This window comes from Ruditapes philippinarum, unplaced genomic scaffold, assembly GCF_026571515.1.
Source record: "Ruditapes philippinarum isolate M1 unplaced genomic scaffold, ASM2657151v2 ctg1103_1_1_1_1, whole genome shotgun sequence".
Lineage (NCBI taxonomy): Eukaryota > Metazoa > Mollusca > Bivalvia > Venerida > Veneridae > Ruditapes > Ruditapes philippinarum.
In genome coordinates this window covers 26,577-32,576 of record NW_026858865.1, presented here as the reverse complement: position 1 = coordinate 32,576, position 6,000 = coordinate 26,577, and positions in this window count along the sequence as shown.

Below are 6,000 nucleotides of genomic sequence, written 5' to 3'. Positions count from 1 at the left end.
GAAGTAGATCTACTGGCAAACAAACAAACAAACATTCCATTTACTCACAGACGTTGTTTCTTGATGAAAGAGGTCTACATATTACCTCAATCAATTCTATTAAATCCATTAAATATTAAAAGCTCTACTGTTAATAAATATTCTGAAACGCTTCACAAATTTCCCCAGGAAAATTAAGTGCATTATTACACGATTTATGCACAACATTAAAAAAGGATTGCTTACACTTCATATGACGTCATATATGACGTCAATAAACCAAATGATGTAGGAAATTACTTCTACACTCAGTATAGTTCATCATATTTCTATCAATTCCCTTTTTCTGGCGTGTTAGAATTGAAATAGATATTAATTTTTCTTGCATTGTTGTATAAAATGCACGATTTATCTTTAAAATGCTTTGTAAATAATCACTGAGGCCTAATGGACTTTATTATTCGTGATTATATTCATGCGCTTTTGAACTCAAACCGTGCATTAACCTACAACAATTAATGCACTAAAAATGATATTATTTCCTAAATCAAGTTAAAAAATCCATTTTAAATACGCTTTATATATCATTGTTCATTTATATTTCTTTGATAGCGACTGTTTTTGTTTTGTTTTCTTTCACATTGCCATGTATATAAATTTGTCATTCTAGTTCTGCCTCATCTTCACCTTGATTAAATTATCATAGACACTCATACCATATTGATGTGCGCTGGTATATTTCTAATGACTTATACACATATATGGCTTATGATCTTTTAATACTTGTTGTTTATAATGTTCACCGCTTAAAATGACAACGTTTATCTTATATTTGATTTTTGTTCATCAACTAAAAAACTCTTTCAACTTTTTTTTATTAAATTCTGTCTCATTCTTTCTTTTCTTTTTCTTTTCAATTTTAAAGAAAGAATGCACTCATATTTCTATTGATTTATTGAGTCTATTCTAAAAGTTCCACATGTTATGAAATAAAGTATTTGCTTTACATTATATATCTGATTAGTATGCTTAGCGACGTTTAATTAAACCATAGACCATGTGTTTATAAAGAAATCTTTCATAGGAAGTAAGTTTGACTATATAGATCTAATGGATTTTTTAGATGTTGATATTTTGTGTCTTACTGAAAATTAGCAAGATGAAAATTTTCGCAAAAGTAATATACAATTTTCGGAGTTTAACAATCTTTTGTCAAGCATTAACATTTCATTCCAAAGGTTTATGTTTCTTCTCTCATAAGACCAAGACGATTAATCATCTCAGAATATCTACTTCCTGAATCTGTTTGGATTGCATTGTATTGTAGGGGATATTAATGAAAATCAGTTAATCATAAATTTAAAGATGTACTGATATGATTTATATTATTGAATGCCCTATACGAATTACTTAGACCTTGCGGAACAATGCATTTCATTATATTACGGACTAATATAGCCAAATGATAAACCTTAACACAATAACATCATGGGCTCCACCACAGTACTAGTTTGTTAATTTTAATACTGCAAAAACCGAGGTCATGTTTTCATGATTCGAATTCCCTTTTCTCCCAATAATGTACAGCTTATGTTTGTAGACCATCCTAAGCATTTAGATGTTGCATATAGGCAAGATGGGTCATGTCATCAACATTCCATAATTCCATCATCTTAGCATTATAAAATTATTACATTAACAACAGCAGAAAATATAAGATAATTTCAAGAAGTTTACATTTTTTTAAAAGTAGCAGAAGAGTTCCATACGTAATTATTGATTTTGTTGTCTGTTTGTGTTAAGTATATTTCGATTTTGACGAATTATTGATTTACTTTGCAATTACAAATATCATTGACAACTAGACAATTTCTTTTTATCTTCCTGTATCTCTCTTTGGTTTGCTTGTTAGAGAAAGCGATCTTTTACATTCTTAAGAAATATTTATTACCCTTCCAGATTCCCCATTTTTGATTGGATATTTATCCGTCAAAATGAATTGATATTACCGAGCCAGACAGGTAATATACACTCTAAATTTCCCCGTTTTGGTACCCCACGTTGCAAGCAACATGCGCTGTGACGATACGCGTACGGTTTGATGTTATGCAGTGTAAATTCCGTTATACAAGCACTTTCTGTCAACTAAAAACATTTACCAAAATAGAGTAATGATAAATATTCTCATCAGTATCTAACACAAATATTACCTCGCCACGACTTGATATTAATTACAAAAATGCTTCAACAGATTACTCCTTTTCTCTTGTTTACATTCGTTAAGTATCAAAGCAAATACTTCATGTATTTATGTGGGATTTAACTCAATACAGGATTGGAGCAGTACCTCTAGACGCTTGCAGAAATCATGATCACAAAATAGAGAAATATCTTTTTTCCGCCGATATTTACGTTTTTCATTCATTATCATACCTAAATCGGTGTGAAAAGATGAATTAGACCTATTAAAGTTCATTCCGTTGGGTAAAAAGACAAGATTTTAGCATTTTATCATTCAAGCGCCTTGTCCGGTATATACAGGTATACGGTATTTAGTGTGGTGCTCCGATCCTTTTTTTAGTCTCACTCATTTATGTGACGTAATGTTGTGGTGAAGGGGTACCCGAAAGGGAATCTTATTTTGACGTTTCATTTGAAACAGCAATTATTTATTTTAAAATCGTCTTTCTCAGCAGGGGAAGGGTTATAAAATTATCATTTTGGTTTTGGAGTGATCTATGTGATATAGTACCTGCCAAGATATAATATCACCCTCGCCTAATCTTGACGCTATATCACTCCAAAACCAAAATAACATAAAATTAAGCTTGTATCGCTGACCTGATAAATATCTTAAAATTTCTTAAATCAAGGATTATTTACTAAGTAACCATTTAGCTGAAGAAGAATTACCATAGATCTTGTTACTCTAACTTTTGGGCCAACCCTTTTGTATGTACATTGTTTCTATGCTACATATTATATTGCTGAAATTTTGTTAATTTATCATGTACAAGTATATAATAAAATATTTTTAAACAAATCACCATTTAGCTGACAGAATATAGATTGTTGTTTTTTCTTCTCATTATGAAAACATAAGCCTTATTTTCATAACCAATTCTTTGTCACCTTAATTGATAGAGAACATGCTGTAAATACTGTTTTGGAATTATACAGAAAAGGAGAACGAATGGCTTTAAATAATTACATTATATAAAATAGACACGCTTTGATGGAAAAGATATAACGATAGAAATTCTCATCGAATACCCAAATAAAACGTTACGCCGATTTAGTAACGAATATGCCGATTCATAGTAAATATTGAAGATTTCTTATTGTTAACATTTCGGACAAATTTACTTCAAGAACTTAATTAATGTATAGTTAATGTTTTTTTAAGGTCAGAATTCCTTAATTTATCAATTCATGATTTTGTGTATTAACGATATTCGCAGGGAGATCAATATGGTCGCCAGTGAAATCCTAGATCACGGGGGGCGGGGGGGGGGTGTTACGGATATCAGGTGTTTTATTGATGGATTTCCAACATTTAACATTTAAAAGTCAGAACCTTTATTATGTTGTCATTTCGGTCTTGATCTTCAAGTAAAGAAATAAAGTTTAAGAACCCGCCCAACTTTCAAAGTAAAGAAATTCCTTACAGACGTCATTGGTATCAAAACAAGTAAATTGGTATGTTTTTATTTACTCACTAGACACAGTTGTTCCTGAAAAACCTATTGTAAACTAAGAAAACTTAGACTAAGACTTGTACAAAATTACTTTTTTCCTATCCTGACATGTTTACGTAATAAGAAAACCTACTATTACCTCACAATCTGACGGTAAAAAAGAGGAGGAACGATAATATTTCAAAAGAGGATAGGAAGTGCCGAACTTGTCCATTAAATTTGGTAGAAACAGAATATTTTAACTTATTAAAATGCCCAAAATACATGTATAACAATGTAAGTAGCAAATACCTTGACCCATATTTTTGTGGATACCTTACAATACAGAAGTTGGAAACACTAAAGCCTTATAAATGTTAATTTACTTGGTTTTAAGGCGCACCAACACAGTCTTGGTCGAATGGCGCCGAATGGCGCCGAAACAGGAAAGGTGAGCGTGGCTCACCTCGGGTGTGACAAACCTAAAGCAAAACCAGGGGTCAAAACCAAATCAGCTTCTGGAGCTCAGACCCCAGTAATTCGAACCATTTAATTTGTCGCCAAGTCGAAGGGTTAAACGATGGCTACAATTGTGATAACTCAACACGTAAAAGCAGTTCCTCAGTCAAATTGCATTTCATCCAACTATAAACCTTATAATCAAAACAGTATTCATCTTATTACAATTAAAAGAAAATAAGTAATGACAAAGAAAAATACTTAAAACCATTCTCAGTTTTGCTATTTTTTCTAATTCAACACTCAGATAAGAGATAAACCCAATCGGGACGTTTTGGATAAAAAAGTTTTAATCTTACTCTCGTCCATTATCTATTATAGGGTAGTTATGCATGTGCTGTGTTACATAATATCTGTTGAAAGCTCAACACTCGGATGCCATTTCAAGATGATAATGATGATGGCAGTTTCCATTCCATCAAGGCTTTACATATAATGGAAACTATGCTGCTTTTCTCAATGGTCTGAGATTCAGGGATCACATAGTACATGTACAGACATACTTTTAATGCCCGGACTTGTAAGTATTAACTATTGACAGATTTAATCATAACATGTGCCACTGTCGTTTTATCCAAGTATGAAGATAAGCCATATAACAATTACCAAGTTATTGTCAATTATACCAGAAACTAGTGAAAATTCAATTATTTGACCTTCAAGTTCAATGACATAAATAAGCCAAGGTGAATTTGAGTTTAATAAACATGAAGGCCTTATTTTAAAAATGTTATATCTTAACATGAAGTCAATTCATTTATTAACAACAAAGTTACAGCCAGTTATAGCAAAAAATGAAAATTTCGATAATTTGACCTTCAAGTTCAAGATCAATCAAGAATGAAGGTCAAGGTCTGCGTGGTTTACTTGAAGGTCTATCCTAAAAGAATGTTTGAGGACAATTCATTCACAAATAAAAAAGACATAGACAATACTAGTAAAATTCAGCAAAAATTAAGGAAAATTTAGGCATTTAACACTGAAGTTCAAATTCACTTATGAATGAAGGTCAAGTTTAGTCTTGTCTACTTGAAGGTCTTGTCCCAAGGGCTATTGTGGCCAAGTATTAAGGCGATACACTGAGAACTTTAAAAGTAATGATCTACGCTAAAGTATTGGGGACGGCAACGGCAAAGTGAACGCCATGACAGTAATGATACCTCTACGTTCTTTGAAAAAAGTCGAGCCAAAAATGAATTTCATTAAGTAAAGCTACGAAATATACCAACAAATTTCTCTTAATTTATCAATAAGTTGTTCTGTAGCTTTTTATCATGATCAAAAATTTTTTTGAAATAAAAACAAGAAACAAAAAATCAAAACATAAACAAAACGTTTAGAAGTTATGTAGAATTTTTGCATATTAGACAGAAAGTTATTGCGTATCATACATGGTTTTATATTCTTTTTACCGGCTGTATTAAATCATGTTTTCCAACTTACATGTTAAACAACTCTTATGCTTTAAATGATGACACTCTCACACGTCTTTTATGAAACAATGGCATGTTTCGTTGAGGTTCTTTGGGCACCATGAACATAACTAAATTTAAGCGTGATATGCAAGTTAAAGAAATAAATACTGGTAGGTAGTACTGACAGGAATATCTGAGACTCGGGTAATTTTAAGCAGTAACTAGATAGAGCCTTTTTACCGTTCCTGAAGTTGGATAATCGTATCGGTACTGGCTACCAGTATTTGTTCAAATTATACACTTATGTAAGAAATCATAGTATTTATAGTAAACAATTAATACGTGTAAATAAACAACCATGTCTTTATTGCTCTAATTTAGAGAAGTATTTAATTTGAAGTTCCAGCTGC